Genomic DNA, 23,507 nt, shown 5'->3' with positions numbered 1-23,507 from the left:
TCAACGCCCGAAGCATAAAATACAAAATAAATAGAACAGTTTTTCCATCGTATAAAACGAATAATTGCTACCGGTGTGAAAGTTATAGTCATTTCTACGTTCCGCGCAACCTAGGCTTCTCTCTAGGGCGTTTCTCCACCAGACCAAATACATACGGCCTAAGAAGTCAACGCCAGAAGCTTAAAATACAATATAAATACAACAGCTTTTCCACTATATAAAATGAATATTTGCAAACAGTATGAAAGTAGTGGTCATTTCTACGTTCCGGGCAACCTAGGCTTCACTCTAGGGCGTCGCTCCACCACGTGGAATAGCTGCGACCTTAGAAGACATCGCCTGAAGCATAAAATACAATAAAAATACAACAGTTTTGCCGTCGTAAAACAGGAATAATTGCAACCAGTCTGAAAGACATTGTCATTTCTACGTTCCGCGCAAGCTAGGCTTCACTCTAGGGCGTTGCTACACCAGACCGAATAGTTATGGCCTAAGAAGTCATCGCTAGAAGCATATAATACAATATAAATACAACAGTTTTTCCATCGTATAAAACAAATAATTGCAACCAGTATGACAGTTAAGGTCGTTTCTGCGTTCCAGGCAACCTAGGCCTCACTCTAGGGCGTTGTTCCACCAGACCGAATAGTTAGGCCCTTAGATGTCAACGCCCGAAGCATAAAATACAATAAAAATCCATCCGTTTTTCCATCGTATAAAAGGAAAAATTGCAACCAGAGTGAAAGTAATGGTCATTTCTAGGTTTCGGCCAACCTAGGCTTCACTATAGGGCGTTGCTCCACCAGATCCAATAGCTAGGGCCTTTGAAGCCAACGCCAGAAGCATAAAATAAAATAAAAATACACAATGTTTCAATCGTATAACAGGAATAATTGCAACAAGTGTGACGGTAATGGTCATTTCTATGTTCCGGGCAACTCAGGCTTCAACCTAGGTCGGTGCGCCACCACAGCGAATAGCTATGGCCTTAGAAGTCAACGCCAGAAACATAAAATACAATATAAGTAAAACAGTTTTTCCATCGTATATAATGTATATTTGCAAATAGTGTGAAAGTAATGGTCATTTCTACGTTCCTGGCAACCCAGGCGTCACTCTAGGGCGTTGCTGCACCACATCTGATAGCTACGGCCTTAGAAGTCAACGCCGAAAGCATAAAATACAATATAAATGCAACAGCTTTGCCATCGTATAAAATGAATAATTGGAAACAGTGTGAAGGTAATGGTCATTTCTACGTTCCGAGCAACCTAGGCTTCACTCTAGGGCGTTGCTCCACCACATCGAGTAGCTACGGCCTTAGAAGTCAACGCCTGAAGCATGAAATACAATAAAAACACAACAGTCTTTTCATCGTATAACAGGAATAATTGCAACAAGGATGAGAGTAATGATCATTTCGGCGTTTCAGGCATCCTAGACTTCACTCTGAGGCGTTGCTCCACCAGATCGAAGAGTCAGGGCCGTAGAAGTCAACGCCAGAAGCATAAACTACAAAATAAATACAACAGCCTTTACATCGTATATAATGTATACTTGCAAACAGTGTGAAAGTAATGGTCATTTCTACGTACCGGGCAACCTAGGCTCCACTCTCGGGCGTTGCTCCACCAAATCGAATAGCTAGGGCCTTAGAAGTCAACGCCAGAAGCATAAAATACAATATAAATACAACAACTTTTCCATCGTATAAGACGAATAATTGCAACCAGTGTGAATGTAATGGTCATTTCTACGTTCCGGGCAACCTAGGCTTCACTCTAGGGCGTTGCTCAACAAGATCGAATAGTTAGGGCCTTAGAAATCAACGCCAGAAGCATAAAATACAATAAATGTGCAACAGTTTTTCCATCATATAACATGAATAACTGCATACAGTGTGAAAGTAATTGTCATTTCTACGTTCCAGGCAACCTAGGCTTCACTCTAGGGCGTTGTTCCACCAGATCGAATAGTTAGGGCCTAAGAAGTCAACGTCAGAATCATAAAATACAAAATAAAAGAACAGTTTTTTATTGTATAAAACGACTAATTGCTACCAGTGTGAAAGTTATGGTCATTTCTACGTTCCGCACAACCTAGGCTTCTCCCTAGGGCGTTGTTCCACCAGATGGAATAGTTAGGGCCTAAGAAGTCAACGCCAGAAGCATAAAATACGATATAAATACAACAGCTTTTCCATCGTAGAAAACGAATAATTGCAAGCAGTATGGAAGTTATGGTCATTTCTACGTTCCGGGCTACCTAGGCTTCACTCTAGGGCGTTGCTCGACCAGATAGAATAGCTAGGGCCGTAGAAGTGAACGCCCGAAGAATAAAATACAAAATAAATAGAACAGTTTTTCCATCGTATAAACCGAATAATTGCTACCAGTGTGAAAGTTATGGTCATTGCTACGTTCCGCGCAGCCTAGGCTTCACCCAAGGCCGTTGTTCCACCAGATGGAATAGTTAGGGCCTAAGAAGTCAACGCCAGAAGCATAAAATACGATATAAATACAACAGCTTTTCCATCGTATAAGACGAATAATTGCAACCAGTGTGAATGTAATGGTCATTTCTACGTTCCGGGCAACCTAGGCTTCACTCTAGGGCGTTGCGCCACCAGATCGTATAATTAGGGCCTTAGAAATCAACGCCGGAAGCATAAAATACAATAAAGATGCAACAGTTTTTCCATCGTAAAACAGGACTAATTGCAACCAGTCCGAAGGTAATGGTCTTTTCTACGTTCCGGGCAACCTAGGCTTCACTCTAGGGCGGTGCACCACCAGATCAAATAGTTAGGGCCTAAGAAGTCAACGCCAGAAGCATAAAATACAACATAAATACAACAGATTTTCCATCGTATGTAATGTATATATGCAAACAGTCTGCAAGTAATGGTCATTTCTACGTACCGGGCAACCTAGGCTCCACTCTCGGGCGTTGCTCCACCAAGTCGAATAGCTAGGGCCTTAGAAGTCAACGCCAGAAGCATAAAATACAATAAAGGTGCAAAAGTTTTTCCATCGTATAACAGGAATAACTGCAAACAGTGTGAAAGTAATGGTCATTTCCATGTTCCGGGCAACCAAGTCTTCACTCTAGGGCGTTGTTCCACCAGATCGAATAGTTAGGGCCTAAGAAGTCAACGCCAGAAGAATAAAATACAATATAAGTACAAAAGATTTTCCATCGTATAAAATGAATAATTGCAAACATTGTGAAAGTAATGGTCATTTCTACGTTCCTGCCAACCTAGGCGTCACTCTAGGGCGTTGCTCGACCACATCTAATAGCTACGGCCTTAGAAGTCAACCGCAGATGAATAAAATACAATAAAGGTGCCACAGCTTTTCCATCGTATAAAACGAATAATTGCAACCAGTGTGAAAGTTATGGTCATTTCTACTTTCCGGGCAACCTAGGCTTCACCGTAGGGCGTTGCTCCACCAGATCAAACAGTTAGGGCCTTAGATGTCAACCCCCGAAGCATAAAATACAAAATAAATAGAACAGTTTTTCCATTGTATAAAACGAATAAATGCAACCAGTGTGAAAGTTGTGGTCATTTCTACGTTCCGGGCAACATAGGGTTCACTCTTGGACGTTGCCCCACCAGGTTGAATAGTTAGGACCTTAGAAGTCAATGCCAGAAGCAGAAAATACGATAAAAATGCAACAGCTTTTCCATCATATAAAATGAACGATTGCAAACAGTGTGAAGGTGATGGTCATTTCTACGATTCGGGCAACCTAGGCTTTACTCTAGGGCGCTGCTCCACCAGAATAGTTAGGGCCTCAGAAGTCAACGCCAGAAGCATAAAATACAATAAAAATATAACAGTTTTTCCATCGAATTACAGGAATAATTGCAGCCCGTTTGAAGGTGATGGTCATTTCTACGTTCCGGGCAACCTAGGCTTCACTCTAGGAAGTTGGTCCAACAAATCCAATAGTTAGGGCCTAAGAAGTAAACGCCAGAAGCACCAAATACAAAATAAGTACAACAGTTTTTCCATCGCATTAAACGAATAATTGCAACCAGTGTGAAGATAATGGTCATTTCTACGTTCCGGGCATCCTAGGCTTCACTGTATGGCGTTGCTCAACCACATCGTATAGCTGCGGCCTTAGAAGTCAACGCCAGAAGCATAAAATACAATATAAAGACAACAGTTTTTCCATTCTGTAAAAGGAATAATTGCAACCAGTGTGAAAGTTGTTGTCATTTCTTCGTCCCGGGCAACATAGGGTTCACTCTGGACGTTGCCATACCAGATTGAGTAGCTAGGACCTTAGAAGTCAATGCCAGAAGCAGAAAATACGATAAAAATACAGCAGCTTTTCCATCGTATAGAATGAGTAATTGCAAACAGTGTGAACGTAATGGTCATTTCTACGTTCCGGGCAACCTAGGCTTCACTCTAGGGCGTTGCTCCACCAGATCGAATAGTTAGGGCCTTAGAAATCAACGCCAGAAGCATAAAATACAATAAATGTGCAACAGTTTTTCCATCATATAACATGAATAACTGCATACAGTGTGAAAGTAATTGTCATTTCTACGTTCCAGGCAACCTAGGCTTCACTCTAGGGCGTTGTTCCACCAGATCGAATAGTTAGGGCCTAAGAAGTCAACGTCAGAAGCATAAAATACAATATAAATATAACAGTTTTTCCATCGTATAAAACGAATAATTGCTACCAGTGTGAAAGTTATGGTCATTTCTACGTTCCGGGCAACCTAGGCTTCACTCTAGGGAGTTGCTCCACCAGATCGAATGGTTAGGGCCTAAGAAGTCCACGCCCGAAGCATAAAATACGATAAAGATGCAACAGTTTTTCCATCGTATAAAACGAATGATTGCAACCAGTGTGAAATTTATGGTCATTCCTACATTCCGAGCAACATAGGCTTCACTCCAGAGCGTTGCCCCACAAGATCGAATAGTTAGGTCCTTAGACGTCAACGCCAGAAGCATAAAATACGATATAAATACAACAGTTTGTCCATCTTAGAACAGGAATAATTGCAACCACTGTGAAAGTTATGGTCATTTCTACGTCCCGGGCAACCTAGGCTTCACTCTAGGGCGTTGCTCCACCAGATCAAACAGTTTGGGCCTTAGAAGTCAACGCCCGAAGCGTACAATACAAAATAAATGGAACAGTTTTTCCATGTATAAAACGAATAATTGCTACCAGTGTGAAAGTTATGGACATTTCTACGTTCCGGGCAACCTAGGCTTCACCCTAGGGCGTTGTTTCACCAGTTCGAATAGTTTGGGCCTAAGAAGTGAACGCCAGAAGCATAAAATACAATATAAATACAACAGTTTTTTCATCGTATAAAACGAATCATTGCAACCAGTATGAAAGTTATGGTCATTTCTACTTTCCGGGCATCCTAGGCTTCACCCTAGGGCGTTGTTCCACCAGATCGAACAGTTAGGGCCTAAGAAGTCAACGCCAGAAGCATCAAATACAGTATAAATATAACAGCTTTTCCATCGTCTAAAACGAATAATAGCAACCAGTGTGAAAGTTATGGTCATTTCTACGTTCCGGGCAACATAGGCTTCACTCTAGGGCGTTGCTCCACCAGATCAAACAGTTAGGGCCTTAGATGTCAACGCCCGAAGCATAAAATACAAAATAAATAGAACAGTTTTTCCATCGTATAAAACGAATAATTGCTACCGGTGTGAAAGTTATAGTCATTTCTACGTTCCGCGCAACCTAGGCTTCACTCTAGGGCGTTTCTCCACCAGACCAAATACATACGGCCTAAGAAGTCAACGCCAGAAGCTTAAAATACAATATAAATACAACAGCTTTTCCACTATATAAAATGAATATTTGCAAACAGTATGAAAGTAGTGGTCATTTCTACGTTCCGGGCAACCTAGGCTTCACTCTAGGGCGTCGCTCCACCACGTCGAATAGCTGCGACCTTAGAAGACATCGCCTGAAGCATAAAATACAATAAAAATACAACAGTTTTGCCGTCGTAAAACAGGAATAATTGCAACCAGTCTGAAAGACATTGTCATTTCTACGTTCCGGGCAAGCTAGGCTTCACTCTAGGGCGTTGCTACACCAGACCGAATAGTTAGGGCCTAAGAAGTCATCGCTAGAAGCATATAATACAATATAAATACAACAGTTTTTCCATCGTATAAAACAAATAATTGCAACCAGTATGACAGTTAAGGTCGTTTCTGCGTTCCAGGCAACCTAGGCCTCACTCTAGGGCGTTGTTCCACCAGACCGAATAGTTAGGCCCTTAGATGTCAACGCCCGAAGCATAAAATACAATAAAAATCCATCCGTTTTTCCATCGTATAAAAGGAAAAATTGCAACCAGAGTGAAAGTAATGGTCATTTCTAGGTTTCGGGCAACCTAGGCTTCACTCTAGGGCGTTGCTCCACCAGATCCAATAGCTAGGGCCTTTGAAGCCAACGCCAGAAGCATAAAATAAAATAAAAATACACAATGTTTCAATCGTATAACAGGAATAATTGCAACAAGTGTGACGGTAATGGTCATTTCTATGTTCCGGGCAACTCAGGCTTCAACCTAGGTCGGTGCGCCACCACAGCGAATAGCTATGGCCTTAGAAGTCAACGCCAGAAACATAAAATACAATATAAGTAAAACAGTTTTTCCATCGTATATAATGTATATTTGCAAATAGTGTGAAAGTAATGGTCATTTCTACGTTCCTGGCAACCTAGGCGTCACTCTAGGGCGTTGCTCCACCACATCGAGTAGCTACGGCCTTAGAAGTCAACGCCTGAAGCATGAAATACAATAAAAACACAACAGTCTTTTCATCGTATAACAGGAATAATTGCAACAAGGATGAGAGTAATGATCATTTCGGCGTTTCAGGCATCCTAGACTTCACTCTGAGGCGTTGCTCCACCAGATCGAAGAGTCAGGGCCTTAGAAGTCAACGCCAGAAGCATAAACTACAAAATAAATACAACAGCCTTTACATCGTATATAATGTATACTTGCAACCAGTGTGAAAGTAATGGTCATTTCTACGTACCGGGCAACCTAGGCTCCACTCTCGGGCGTTGCTCCACCAAATCGAATAGCTAGGGCCTTAGAAGTCAACGCCAGAAGCATAAAATACAATATAAATACAACACCTTTTCCATCGTATAAGACGAATAATTGCAACCAGTGTGAATGTAATGGCCATTTCTACGTTCCGGGCAACCTAGGCTTCACTCTAGGGCGTTGCTCAACAAGATCGAATAATTAGGGCCTTAGAAATCAACGCCAGAAGCATAAAATACAATAAAGATGCAACAGTTTTTCCATCGTAAAACAGGAATAATTGCAACCAGTGTGATGGTAATGGCCTTTTCTACGTTCCGCGCAACCTAGGCTTCACTCTAGGGCGGTGCACCACCAGATCAAATAGTTAGGGCCTAAGAAGTCAACGCCAGAAGCACAAAATACAACATAAATACAACAGATTTTCCATCGTATATAATGTATACTTGCAAACAGTGTGAAAGTAATGGTCATTTCTACGTACCGGGCAACCTAGGCTCCACTCTCGGGCGTTGCTCCACCAAATCGAATAGCTAGGGCCTTAGAAGTCAACGCCAGAAGCATAAAATACAATAAAGATGCAAAAGTTTTTCCATCGTATAACAGGAATAACTGCAAACAGTGTGAAAGTAATGGTCATTTCCATGTTCCGGGCAACCAAGTCCTCACTCTAGGGCGTTGTTCCACCAGATCGAATAGTTAGGGCCTACGAAGTCAACGCCAGAAAGATAAAATACAATATAAGAACAAAAGCTTTTCCATCGTATAAAATGAATAATTGTAAACATTGTGAAAGTAATGGACATTTCTTCGTTCCGGCCAACCTAGGCGTCACTCTTGGGCGTTGCTCCACCACGTCTAATAGCTACGGCCATAGAAGTCAACCGCAGATGAATAAAATACAATAAAGGTGCCACAGCTTTTCCATCGTATAAAACGAATAATTGCAACCAGTGTGAAAGTTATGGTCATTTCTACTTTCCGGGCAACCTAGGCTTCACCCTAGGGCGTTGTTCCACCAGATCGAACAGTTAGGGCCTAAGAAGTCAACGCCAGAAGCATCAAATACAATATAAATATAACAGCTTTTCCATCGTCTAAAACGAATAATAACAACCAGTGTGAAAGTTATGGTCATTTCTACGTTCCGGGCAACATAGGCTTCACTCTAGGGCGTTGCTCCACCAGATCAAACAGTTAGGGCCTTAGATGTCAACGCCCGAAGCATAAAATACAAAATAAATAGAACAGTTTTTCCATCGTATAAAACGAATAATTGCTACCGGTGTGAAAGTTATAGTCATTTCTACGTTCCGCGCAACCTAGGCTTCACTCTAGGGCGTTTCTCCACCAGATCGAATAGTTAGGTCCTTAGAAGTCAACGCCAGAAGCATAAAATACGATATTAATACAACAGCTTTTCCATCGTATAAAACGAATAATTGCAACCAGTGTGGAAGTTATGGTCATTTCTACGTTCCGGGCAACCTAGGTTTCACCCTAGGGCGTTGTTCCACCAGGTGGAATAGTTAGGGACTAAGAAGTCAACGCCAGAAGCATAAAACGCTATATAAATACAACAGCTTTTCCATCGTAGAAAACGAATAATTGCAAGCAGTGTGGAAGTTATGGTCATTTCTACGTTCCGGGCTACCTAGGCTTCACTCTAGGGCTTTGCTCGACCAGATAGAATAGCTAGGGCCGTAGAAGTGAACGCCCGAAGAATAAAATACAAAATAAATAGAACAGTTTTTCCATCGTATAAAACGAATAATTGCTACCAGTGTGAAAGTTATGGTCATTGCTACGTTCCGCGCAGCCTAGGCTTCACCCAAGGCCGTTGTTCCACCAGATGGAATAGTTAGGGCCTAAGAAGTCAGCGCCAGAAGCATAAAATACGATATAAATACAACAGCTTTTCCATCGTATAAGACGAATAATTGCAACCAGTGTGAATGTAATGGTCATTTCTACGTTCCGGGCAACCTAGGCTTCACTCTAGGGCGTTGCGCCACCAGATCGTATAATTAGGGCCTTAGAAATCAACGCCGGAAGCATAAAATACAATAAAGATGGAGCAGTTTTTCCATCGTAAAACAGGACTAATTGCAACCAGTCCGAAGGTAATGGTCTTTTCTACGTTCCGGGCAACCTAGGCTTCACTCTAGGCTGGTGCACCACCAGATCAAATAGTTAGGGCCTAAGAAGTCAACGCCAGAAGCATAAAATACAACATAAATACAACAGATTTTCCATCGTATGTAATGTATATTTGCAAACAGTGTGCAAGTAATGGTCATTTCTACGTACCGGGCAACCTAGGCTCCACTCTCGGGCGTTGCTCCACCAAGTCGAATAGCTAGGGCCTTAGAAGTCAACGCCAGAAGCATAAAATACAATAAAGGTGCAAAAGTTTTTCCATCGTATAACAGGAATAACTGCAAACAGTGTGAAAGTAATGGTCATTTCCATGTTCCGGGCAACCAAGTCTTCACTCTAGGGCGTTGTTCCACCAGATCGAATAGTTAGGGCCTAAGAAGTCAACGCCAGAAGAATAAAATACAATATAAGTACAAAAGATTTTCCATCGTATAAAATGAATAAGTGCAAACATTGTGAAAGTAATGGTCATTTCTACGTTCCTGCCAACCTAGGCGTCACTCTAGGGCGTTGCTCGACCACATCTAATAGCTACAGCCTTAGAAGTCAACCGCAGATGAATAAAATACAATAAAGGTGCCACAGCTTTTCCATCGTATAAAACGAATAATTGCAACCAGTGTGAAAGTTATGGTCATTTCTACTTTCCGGGCAACCTAGGCTTCACCGTAGGGCGTTGCTCCACCAGATCAAACAGTTAGGGCCTTAGATGTCAACGCCCGAAGCATAAAATACAAAATAAATAGAACAGTTTTTCCATTGTATAAAACGAATAATTGCAACCAGTGTGAAAGTTGTGGTCATTTCTACGTTCCGGGCAACATAGGGTTCACTCTTGGACGTTGCCCCACCAGGTTGAATAGTTAGGACCTTAGAAGACAATGCCAGAAGCAGAAAATACGATAAAAATGCAACAGCTTTTCCATCATATAAAATGAACGATTGCAAACAGTGTGAAGGTGATGGTCATTTCTACGTTTCGGGCAACCTAGGCTTTAGTCTAGGGCGCTGCTCCACCAGAATAGTTAGGGCCTCAGAAGTCAACGCCAGAAGCATAAAATACAATAAAAATATAACAGTTTTTCCATCGAATTACAGGAATAATAGCAGCCCGTTTGAAGGTGATGGTCATTTCTACGTTCCGGGCAACCTAGGCTTCACTCTAGGAAGTTGGTCCAACAAATCCAATAGTTAGGGCCTAAGAAGTAAACGCCAGAAGCACCAAATACAAAATAAGTACAACAGTTTTTCCATCGCATAAAACGAATAATTGCAACCAGTGTGAAGATAATGGTCATTTCTACGTTCCGGGCATCCTAGGCTTCACTGTATGGCGTTGCTCAACCACATCGTATAGCTGCGGCCTTAGAAGTCAACGCCAGAAGCATAAAATACAATATAAAGACAACAGTTTTTCCATTCTGTAAAAGGAATAATTGCAACCAGTGTGAAAGTTGTGGTCATTTCTTCGTCCCGGGCAACATAGGGTTCACTCTGGACGTTGCCATACCAGATTGAGTAGCTAGGACCTTAGAAGTCAATGCCAGAAGCAGAAAATACGATAAAAATACAGCAGCTTTTCCATCGTATAGAATGAGTAATTGCAAACAGTGTGAAAGTAATGGTCATTTCTACCTTGCGGGCAACCTAGGCTTCACTCTAGGGCGTTGCTCCACCAGTTCGAATAGTTAGGGCCTAAGAAGTCAACGCCAGAAGGTCCAAATGCAAAATAAATACAACAGTTTTTCCAACGTATAAAATGAATAATTGCAACCAGTCTGAAAGTAATGGCCGTTTCTACGTTCCGGGCAACCTAGGCTTCACTCTAGGGCGTTACTCCACCAGATCGAATAGCTAGAGCCTTAGAAGTCATCGCCAGAAGCATAAAATACAAAATAAAACAACATTCTTTCCTTCGTATAAAACGAATAATTGGAACCACTGTGAAAGTTATGGTCATATCTACGTTCCTGGCAACCTAAACTTGACTCTAGGGCGTTGCTCCACCAGATCGAATAGCTAGGGTCTTAGAAGTCAACGCCAGAAGCATAAAATACAATAGAAATACAACAGCTTTTCCATCGTATAAAATGAATAAATGCAAACAGTGTGAAAGTGATGGTAATTTCTAGGTCCCGGGCTACCTAGGCTTCACTCTAGGGCGTTGCACGGCCAGCTCGAATAGCTAGGACCTTAGAAGTCAATGCCAGTAGCAGAAATGCAATAAAAATGCAACAGTTTTTCCAACGTATAGCATGAATAATTGCAACCAGTGTGAAAGTGATGGTCATATCTACGTTCCGGGCAACCTAGGCTCCGCTCTAGGGCGTTGCTCCACCAGATCGAATAGCTAGGGACTTAGACTTCAACGCAAGAGGCAAAAAATACAATAAAAATACAACAGTTTTTCCATCGTATAAAAGGAATAATTGCAACCAGTGTGAAAGTAATGGCCGTTGCTACGTTCCGGGCAACCTAGGCTTCACTCTAGGGCGTTACTCCACCAGATCGAATAGCTAGAGCCTTAGAAGTCATCGCCAGAAGCATAAAATACACCATAAATACAAAAGTTTTTCCATTGTATAAAACGAATAATTGCAACCAGTGTGAAAGTTGTGGTCATTTCTACGTTCCGGGCAACATAGGGTTCACTCTTGGACGTTGCCCCACCAGATTGAATAGCTAGGACCTTAGAGGTCAATGCCAGAAGCAGAAAATACGATAAAAATACAACAGCTTTTCCATCATATAAAATGAACAATTGCAAACAGTGTGAAGGTGATGGTCATTTCTACGTTTCGGGCAACCTAGGCTTTACTCTAGGGCGCTGCTCCACCAGAATAGTTAGGGCCTCAGAAGTCAACGCCAGAAGCATAAAATACAATAAAAATATAACAGTTTTTCCATCGAATTACAGGAATAACTGCAGCCCGTTTGAAGGTGATGGTCATTTCTACGTTCCGGGCAACCTAGGCTTCACTCTAGGGCGTTGGTCCAACAAATCCAATAGTTAGGGCCTAAGAAGTAAACGCCAGAAGCACCAAATACAAAATAAGTACAACAGTTTTTCCATCGCATAAAACGAATAATTGCAACTAGTGTGAAGATAATGGTCATTTCTACGTTCCGGGCATCCTAGGCTTCACTGTATGGCGTTCCTCAACCACATCGTATAGCTGCGGCCTCAGAAGTCAACGCCAGAAGCATAAAATACAATATAAATACAACAGTTTTTCCATTCTGTAAAACGAATAATTGCAACCAGTGTGAAAGTTGTGGTCATTTCTTCGTCCCGGGCAACATAGGGCTCACTCTGGACGTTGCCCTACCAGAATGAGTAGCTAGGACCTTAGAAGTCAATGCCAGAAGCAGAAAATACGATAAAAATACAACAGTTTTTCCAACGTATAAAACGAATAATTGCAACCAGTGTGAAAGTAATGGCCGTTTCTACGTTCCGGGCAACCTAGGCTTCACTCTAGGGCGTTACTCCACCAGATCGAATAGCTAGAGCCTTAGAAGTCATCGCCAGAAGCATAAAAAACAAAATAAAACAACATTCTTTCCTTCGTATAAAACGAATAATTGCAACCACTGTGAAAGTTATGGTCATATCTACGTTCCAGGCAACCTAAACTTGACTCTAGGGCGTTGCTCCACCAGGTCGAATAGCTAGGGTCTTACGAAGTCAACGCCAGAAGCATAAAATACAATAAAAATACAACAGCTTTTCCATCGTATAAAATGAATAATTGCAAACAGTGTGAAAGTTGTGGTCATTTCTACGTTCCGGGCAACATAGGGTTCACTCTTGGACGTTGCCCCACCAGATTGAATAGCTAGGACCTTAGAAGTCAATGCCAGAAGCAGAAAATACGATAAAAATACAACAGCTTTTCCATCATATAAAATGGACAATTGCAAACAGTGTGAAAGTGATGGTCATTTCTACGTTTCGGGCAACCTAGGCTTTACTCTAGGGCGCTGCTCCACCAGATCGAATAGCTGGGGTCTTAGAAGTCAACGCCCGAAGCATAAAATACAAAATAAAAGAACAGTTTTTCCATCGTATAAAACGAATAATTGCAACCAGTGTGGAAGTTATGGTCATTTCTACGTTCCGGGCAACCTAGGCTTCACTCTAGGGCGTTGCTCCACCAGATCAAACAGTTTGGGCCTTAGAAGTCAACGCCCGAAGCATAAAATACAAAATAAATGGAACAGTTTTTCCATGTATAAAACGAATAATTGCTACCAGTGTGAAAGTTATGGTCATTTCTACGTTCCGGGCAACCTAGGCTTCACTCTAGGGCGTTGGTCCAACAAATCCAATAGTTAGGGCCTAAGAAGTAAACGCCAGAAGCACCAAATACAAAATAAGTACAACAGTTTTTCCATCGCATAAAACGAATAATTGCAACCAGTGTGAAGATAATGGTCATTTCTACGTTCCGGGCATCCTAGGCTTCACTGTATGGCGTTCCTCAACCACATCGTATAGCTGCGGCCTTAGAAGTCAACGCCAGAAGCATAAAATACAAAATAAATAGAACTGTTTTTCCATCGTATAAAACGAATAATTGCAACCAGTATGAAAGTTAACGTCATTTCTACTTTCGGGGCAACATAGGCTTCACCCTTGGGCGTTGCACCAACAGATTGAATAGTTAGGCCCTTAGCAGTCAACGTCCGAAGCATAAAATACAAAATAAAAGAACAGTTTTTCCATCGCATAAAATGAATAATAGCAAACAGTGTGAAGGTAATGGTCATTTCTACGGTCCGGGCAACCTAGGCTTCACCCTAGGTCGTTGCTCCTCCAGATCAAATAGCTAGAGACTTAGAATTAAACGCCAGAAGCATAGAATACAATAAAAATACAACAGTTTTTCCATCGTATAACAGGAATAATTGCAACCAGTATGAAAGTTATGGTCATTTCCACTATCCGTTCAACCTAGGCTTCACCCTAGGGCGTTGCACCACCAGATCGAATAGTTAGGGCCTTAGAAGTCAACGCCCGAAGCATACAATACAAAATAAATAGAACAGTTTTTCCATCGTATAAAACGAATAATTGCAACCAGTGTGGAAGTTATGGTCATTTCTACGTTCCGGGCAACCTAGGCTTCACTCTAGGGCGTTGCTCGACCAGATCGAATATCTAGGGCCTTAGAAGTCAACGCCCGAATCATAAAATACAAAATAAATAGAACTGTTTTTCCATCGTATAAAACGAATAATTGCAACCAGTATGAAAGTTAACGTCATTTCTACTTTCGGGGCAACATAGGCTTCACCCTTGGGCGTTGCACCAACAGATTGAATAGTTAGGCCCTTAGCAGTCAACGTCCGAAGCATAAAATACAAAATAAATAGAACAGTTTTTCCATCGTATAAGATGAATAATTGCAAACATTGTCAAAGTGATGGTCATTTCTACGTTCCGGGCAACCTAGGCGTCACTCTAGGGCGTTGCTCCACCACATCTAATAGCTGCGGCCTTAGAAGTCAACCCCAGATGAATAAAATACAATAAAGATGCAACAGCTTTTCCATCGTATAAAACGAATAATTGCGTCCAGTGTGAAAGTGGTAGTCATTTCTAAGTTCCGGGCAACCTAGGCTTTACTCAAGGGCGGTGCTCCTCCAGATCGAATAGCTGGGGCCTTAGAAGTCTACGCCCGGAGCATAAAATACAATAAAAATACAACAGTTTTTCCATCGTATAAAATGTATAATTGCCACCAGTGTGATGGTAATGGTCATTTCTACGTTCTGGGCAACCTAGGCTTCACTCTAGGGCGCTGCTCCACCAGATCGAATAGCTAGGGACTTAGAAGTCAACACCAGGAGCATAAAATACAATATAAGTACAACAGTTTTTCCATCGTGTAACAGGAATAATTGCAACCAGTGTGATGGTAGTGGTCATTTCTACGTTCCGGGAAACCTAGGCTTCAGTCTAGGGCGCTGCTCCACTAGATCGAATTGCTAGGGTCTTAGAAGTCAACGCCAGAAGCATAAAATACAATATAATACAACAGTTCTTCGCTCGTATAGAATGAATAATTGCAACCGGTGTGAAAGTTATGGTCATTTCTACGTTCCGGGCAACCTAGGCTACACTCTATGGCGTTGCTCCACCAGATCGAATAGTTAGGGCCTTAGAAGTCAACGCCAGAAGCATAAAATACAAAATAAATACAACAGTTTTTCCATCGTATAAAACGGATAATTGAAACTGGTTTGAAAGTTAGGGTCATTTCCACGTTCCGGGCAACCTAGGCTTCACTCAAGGGCGTTGCTCCTCCAGATCGAATATCCAGGGCCTTAGAAGTCTATGCCCGGAGCATAAAATACAATAAAAATACAACAGTTTTTCCATCGTATAAAATGAATAATTGCAACCAGTGTGATGGTAATGGTCATTTCTACGTTACGGTCAACCTGGGCCTCACTCTAGGTCGTTGCTCCACCAGATCGAATAGTTAGGGCCATAGAAGTCTACGCACGAAGCATATAATAAAATAAAAATGCATCAGTTTTTCCATCGTATAAAACGAATAATTGCGTCCAGTGTGAAAGTGGTAGTCATTTCTAAGTTCCGGGCAACCTAGGCTTCACTCAAGGGCGTTGCTCCTCCAGATCGAATAGCTGGGGCCTTAGAAGTCTACGCCCGGAGCATAAAATACAATAAAAATACAACAGTTTTTCCATCGTATAAAATGTATAATTGCCACCAGTGTGATGGTAATGGTCATTTCTACGTTCTGGGCAACCTAGGCTTCACTCTAGGGCGTTGATCCACCAGATCGAATAGTTAGGTCCTAAGAAGTCAACGCCAGAAGCATAAAGTACAATAAAAATCCAACAGTTTGTCCACCGTATAACAGGAATAATTGCAACCAGTGTGATGGTAGTGGTCCTTTCTACGTTCCGGGAAACCTAGGCTTCACTCTAGGGCGCTGCTCCACCAGATCGAATTGCTAGGGACTTAGAAGTCAACGCCAGAAGCATAAAATACAATATAATACAACAGTTCTTCCCTCGTATAGAATGAATAATTGCAACCGGTGTGAAAGTTATGGTCATTTCTACGTTCCGGGAAACCGAGGCTACACTCTATGGCGTTGCTCCACCAGATCGAATAGTTAGGGCCTTAGAAGTCAACGCCAGAAGCATAAAAAACAAAATAAGTACAACAGTTTTTCCATCGTATAAAACGGATAATTGAAACTGGTTTGAAAGTTAGGGTCATTTCTACGATCCGGGCAACCTAGGCTTCACTCAAGGGCGTTGCTCCTCCAGATCGAATAGCCAGGGCCTTAGAAGTCTATGCCCGGAGCATAAAATACAATAAAAGTACAACAGTTTTTCCATCGTATAAAATGAATAATTGCAACCAGTGTGATGGTAATGGTCATTTCTACGTTCCGGGAAACCTAGGCTTCACTCGAGGGCGCCGCTCCACCAGATCGTATAGCTAGGGACTTAGGAGTCAACGCCAGAAGCATAAAAGACAATATAAATACAACAGCTTTTCCATTGTATAAAACGAATAATTGCAACCAGTGTGAAAGTTATGGTCATTTCTACGCTCCGGGCGACTTAGGCTTGACTCATGGGCGTTGCCCCACCAGATAGAATAGTTTGGGCCTTAGAAGTCAACGCTCGAATCATAAAATACAAAATAAATAGAACAGTTTTTCCATTGTATAAAACGAATAACTGCACCAGTGTGAAAGTTATGGTCATTTCTACGTTCCCGGCAACATAGGCCTCACTCTAGGGTGTTGCTCCACCAGATCGAATGGCTACGGACTTAGAAGTCAACGCCATGAGCATAAAATACAAAATACATACAACAGTGTTTCCATCGTATAAAACGGATAATTGAAACAGGATTGAAAGTTAGGGTCATTTCTACGTTCCAGGCAACCTAGGCTTCCCTCAAGGGCGTTGCTCCTCCAGATCGAATAGCCAGGGCCTTAGAAGTCTATGCCCGGAGCATAAAATACAATAATAAATACAACAGTTTTTCCATCGTATAAAATGAATAATTGCAACCAGTGTGATGGTAATGGTCATTTCTACGTTCCGGGAAACCTAGGCTTCACTCTAGGGCGCTGCTCCACCAGATCGTATAGCTAGGGACTTAGAAGTCAACGCCAGAAGCATAAAATACAATATAAATACAACAGCTTTTACATTGTATAAAACGAATAATTGCAACCAGTGTGAAAATTATGGTCATTTCTACGTTCCCGGCGACATAGGCTTGTCGCTTGGACGTTGCTCCACCAGATAGAATAGTTTGGGCCTTAGAAGTCAGCGCTCGAATCATAAAATACAAAATAAATAGAACAGTTTTTCCATTGTATAAAACGAATAACTGCACCAGTATGAAAGTTATGGTCATTTCTACGTTCCCGGCAACATAGGCTTCACTCTAGGGTGTTGCTCCACCAGATCGAATGGCTACGGACTTACAAGTCAACTCCAGGAGCATAAAATACAAAATAAATACAACAGTTTTTCCATCGTATAAAACGAATAATTGCAACCGGTGTGAAAGTTATGGTCATTTCTACGTTCCGGGCAATCTAGGCTACACTCTATGGCGTTGCTCCACCAGATCGAATAGTTAGGGCCTAAGAAGTCAACTCCAGAGTCATAAAACACAATAAAAATAAAACAGTTTTTCCATCGTATAAAACGAATATTTGCAACCGGTGTGAAAGTTATGGTCATATCTATGTTCCGAGCAAACCTAAGCTTCACTCTAGGGCGCTGCTCCACTAGATCGAATAGCTAGGGACTTAGAAGTCAACGCCAGAAGCATAAAATACAGTATAAATACAACACTCTTTTCATCGCGTAACAGGAATAATTGCAACCAGTGTGCAGGTAATGGTCATTGCTACGTTCCGGGCAACCTAGGCTTCACTCTAGGGCGTTGTTTCTCCAGATCCAATTGTTAGGGCCTTAGAAGTCAGCGCCAGAAGCATAAAATACAGAATAAATACAACAGTTTTTTTAAAGTATAAAACGAATAATTGCAACCAGTGTGAAAGTTATGGTCATTTCTACGTTCCGGGCAACCTAGACTTCACTCTAGGGCGTTGCTCCACCAGATCGAATAGTTATGGCCTAAGAAGTCAACGCCAGAGGCATAAAATACGATAAAAATACAACAGTTTTTCCATCGTGTAACAGGAATAATTGCAACCAGTGTGAAGGATATGGTCATTTCTACGTTCCGGGCAACCTAGGCTTCACTCTAGGGCGGTGCTACACCAGATCCAATAGGTATGGCCTTAGAAGTCAACGCCCGAAGCATAAAATACAAAATAAAAAGAACAGTTTTTCCATTGCATAAAACGAATAATTGCAACCAGTGTGAAAGTTATGGTCATTTCTACGTTCTGGGCAACCTAGGCTTCACTCTAGGGCGTTGTTCCACCAGGTCGAATAGTTAGGTCCTAAGAAGTCAACGCCAGAAGCATAAAGTACAATAAAAATCCAACAGTTTGTCCACCGTATAACAGGAATAATTGCAACCAGTGTGATGGTAGTGGTCATTTGTACGTTCCGGGAAACCTAGGCTTCACTCTAGGGCGCTGCTCCACTAGATCGAATTGCTAGGGACTTAGAAGTCAACGCCAGAAGCATAAAATACAATATAATGCAACAGTTCTTCCCTCGTATAGAATGAATAATTGCAACCGGTGTGAAAGTTATGGTCATTTCTACGTTCCGGGCAACCTAGGCTACACTCTATGGCGTTGCTCCACCAGATCGAATAGTTAGGGCCTTAGAAGTCAACGCCAGAAGCATAAAATACAAAATAAATACAACAGTTTTTCCATCGTATAAAACGGATAATTGTAACTGGTTTGAAAGTTAGGGTCATTTCTACGTTCCGGGCAACCTAGGCTTCACTCAAGGGCGTTGCTCCTCCAGATCGAATATCCAGGGCCTTAGAAGTCTATGCCCGGAGCATAAAATACAACAAAAATACAACAGTTTTTCCATTGTATAAAATGAATAATTGCAACCAGTGTGATGGTAATGGTCATTTCTACGTTACGGGCAACCTGGGCCTCACTCTAGGTCGTTGCTCCACCAGATCGAGTAGTTAGGGCCTTAGAAGTCTACGCACGAAGCATATAATAAAATAAAAATGCAACAGTTTATCCATCGTATAAAACGAATAATTGCGTCCAGTGTGAAAGTGGTAGTCATTTCTAAGTTCCGGGCAACCTAGGCTTTACTCAAGGGCGGTGCTCCTCCAGATCGAATAGCTGGGGCCTTAGAAGTCTACGCCCGGAGCATAAAATACAATAAAAATACAACAGTTTTTCCATCGTATAAAATGTATAATTGCCACCAGTGTGATGGTAATGGTCATTTCTACGTTCTGGGCAACCTAGGCTTCACTCTAGGGCGCTGCTCCACCAGATCGAATAGCTAGGGACTTAGAAGTCAACACCAGGAGCATAAAATACAATATAAGTACAACAGTTTTTCCATCGTGTAACAGGAATAATTCCAACCAGTGTGAAGGATATGGTCATTTCTACGTTCCTGGCAACCTAGATTTCGCTCTAGGGCGTTGCTCCGCCACATCGAATGGTTAGGGCCTTAGAAGTCAATTCCCGAAGCATAAAATACAATATAAATACAGCAGTTTTTGCATCGTGTAACAGTGGTAATTGCAACCAGTGTGAAGGTAATGGTCATTTCTACGTTCCGGGCAACCTAGGCTTCACTCTAGGGCGTTACTCCACCAGATCGAATAGATAGGGCCTTAGGAGTCAACGCCAGAAGCATAAAATACAAAATAAACACAACAGTGTTTCCATCGTATAAAACGGATAATTGAAACAGGATTGAAGGTTAGGGTCATTTCTACGTTCCGGGCAACCTAGGCTTCACTCAAGGGCGTTGCTCCTCCAGATCGAATAGCCAGGGCCTTAGAAGTCTATGCCCGGAGCATAAAATACAATAATAAATACAACAGTTTTTCCATCGTATAAAATGAATAATTGCAACCAGTGTGATGGTAATGGTCATTTCTACGTTCCGGGAAACCTAGGCTTCACTCTAGGGCGCTGCTCCACCAGATCGTATAGCTAGGGACTTAGAAGTCAACGCCAGAAGCATAAAATACAATATAAATACAACAGCTTTTACATTGTATAAAACGAATAATTGCAACCAGTGTGAAAGTTATGGTCATTTCTACGTTCCCGGCGACATAGGCTTGACTCTAAGGCGTTACTCCACCAGATCGAATAGTTAGGGCCTTAGAAGTCAACGCCAGAAGCATAAAATACAAAATAAATACAACAGTTTTTCCATCGTATAAAACGGATAATTGTATCTGGTTTGATAGTTAGGGTCATTTCTACGTTCCGGGCAACCTAGGCTTCACTCTAGGGCGTTGTTCCACCAGATCGAATGGCTACGGACTTAGAACTCAACTCCAGGGGCATAAAATACAAAATAAATACAACAGTTTTTCCATCGTATAAAACGAATAATTGCAACCGGTGTGAAAGTTATGGTCATTTCTACGTTCCGGGCAACCTAGGCTACACTCTATGGCGTTGCTCCACCAGATCGAATAGTTAGGGCCTAAGAAGTCAACTCCAAAGGCATGAAACACAATAAAAATAAAACAGTTTTTCCATCGTATAAAACGAATATCTGCAACCGGTGTGAAAGTTATGGTCATCTCTATGTTCCGGGCAAACCTAAGCTTCACTCTAGGGCGCTGCTCCACTAGATCGAATAGCTAGGGACTTAGAAGTCAACGCCAGAAGCATAAAATGCAGTATAAATACAACAGTCTTTTCATCGCGTAACAGGAATAATTGCAACCAGTGTGCTGGTAATGGTCATTTCTACGTTCCGGGCAACCTAGGCTTCACTCTAGGGCGTTGTTCCTCCAGATCCAATTGTTAGGGCCTTAGAAGTCAGCGCCAGAAGCATAAAATACAGAATAAATACAACAGTTTTTCCAAAGTATAAAACGAATAATTGCAACCAGTGTGAAAGTAATGGCCATTTCTACGTTCCGGGCAACATAGGCTTCACTCTAGGGCGTTGCTCCACTACATCGAATAGTTTGGGCCTTAGAAGTCAACACCAGAAGCTTAAAATACAAAATAAATACAACCGTGTTTCCATCGTATAATACGGATAATTGAAACTGGATTGAAAGTTAGGGTCAGTTCTACGTTCCGGGCAACCTAGGCTTCACTCAAGGGCGTTGCTCCTCCAGATCGAATGGCTAGGGCCTTAGAAGTCTATGCCCGGAGCATAAAATACAATAATAAATACAACAGTTTTTCCATCGTATAAAATGAATAATTGCAACCAGTGTGATGGTAATGGTCATTTCAACGTTCCGGGAAACCTAGGCTTCACTCTAGGGCGCTGCTCCAACAGATCGTATAGCTAGGGACTTAGAAGTCAACGCCAGAAGCATAAAATACAATATAAATACAACAGCTTTTCCATTGTATAAAACGAATAATTGCAACCAGTGTGAAAGTTATGGTCGTTTCTACGTTCCCGGCGACATAGGCTTGACTCTAAGGCGTTACTCCACCAGATCGAATAGCCAGGGCCTTAGAAGTCTATGCCCGGAGCATAAAATACAAAACAAAAAGAACAGTTTTTCCATTGTATAAAACGAATAATTGCAACCAGTGTGAAAGTTATGGTCATTTCTACGTTCTGGGCAACCTAGGCTTCACTCTAGGGCGTTGTTCCACCAGATCGAATAGTTAGGTCCTAAGAAGTCAACGCCAGAAGCATAAAGTACAATAAAAATCCAACAGAGTGTCCACCGTATAACAGGAATAATTGCAACCAGTGTGATGGTAATGGTCATTTCTACGTTCCCGGAAACCTAGGCTTCACTTTAGGGCGCTGCTCCACCAGATCGAATAGCTAGGGACTTAGAAGTCAACGCCAGAAGCATAAAATATAGTATAAATGCAACAGTCTTTTCATCGCGTAACAGGAATAATTGCAACCAGTGTGCAGGTAATGGTCATTTCAACGTTCCGGGCTACCTAGGCTTCACTCTAGGGCGTTGCTCCACCAGATCGAATAGTTAGGGCCTAAGAAGTCAACGCCAGAAGCATAAAGTTCAATATAAATAAAACAGTTTTTCCACCGTATAAAACGAATATTTGCAACCAGTGTGAAGGTAATGGTCATTTCTACGTTCCGGGCAACCTAGGCTTCACTCTAGGGCGCTGCTCCACCAGATCGAATAGCTAGGGACTTAGAAGTCAACGCCAGAAGCATAAAATACAGTATAAATACAACAGTCTTTTCATCGCCTAACAGGAATAATTGCAACCAGTGTGCAGGTAATGGTCATTTCTACGTTCCGGGCTACCTAGGCTTCACCCTAGGGCGTTGCTCCACCAGATCGAATAGTTAGGGCCTAAGAAGTCAGCGCCAGAAGCATAAAACACACAATAAATACAACAGCTTTTCAATCGTATCGAACGAATAATTGCAACCAGTGTGAAAGTTATGGTCATTTCTACGTTCCGGGCAACCTAGACTGTACCCTAGGTCGCTGCTCCACCAGATCGAATAGTTATGGTCTTAGAAGTCAACGCGCGAAGCATAAAATGCAAAATAAATAGAATAGTTTTTCCATTGTATAAATTGAATAATTGCAAGCAGTGTGAATGTAATGGTCATTTCTACGTTCCGGGCAACATCGGCTTCACTCTAGGGCGTTGGTCAGCCAGATCGAATAGTTAGGGCCTTAGAAGTCAACGCCAGAAGCATAAAACACTATATAAATGCAACAGCTCTTCCATTGTATAACCTGAATAATTGAAACCGGTGTGAAAGTTATGGTCATTTCTACGTTCCGGGCGACATAGGCTTGACTCTTGGAAGTTGCCCCACCAGATAGAATAGTTTGGGCCTTAGAAGTCAACGCTCGAATCATAAAATACAAAATAAATAGAACAGTTTTTCCATTGTATAAAACGAATAACTGCACCAGTGTGAAAGTTATGGTCATTTCTACGTTCACGGCAAAATAGGCTTCACTCTAGGGCGTTGCTCCACCAGATCGAATGGCTACGGACTTAGAAGTCAACGCCAGGAGCATAAAATACAAAATAAATACAACAGTTTTTGGATCGTATAAAACGAATAATTGCAACCGGTGTGAAAGTTATGGTCATTTCTACGTTCCGGGCAACCTAGGCTACACTCTATG

The sequence above is a fragment of the Calliopsis andreniformis genome, unplaced genomic scaffold, assembly GCF_051401765.1.
Source record: "Calliopsis andreniformis isolate RMS-2024a unplaced genomic scaffold, iyCalAndr_principal scaffold0002, whole genome shotgun sequence".
NCBI lineage: Eukaryota > Metazoa > Arthropoda > Insecta > Hymenoptera > Andrenidae > Calliopsis > Calliopsis andreniformis.
This window is presented reverse-complemented; position numbering follows the sequence as displayed.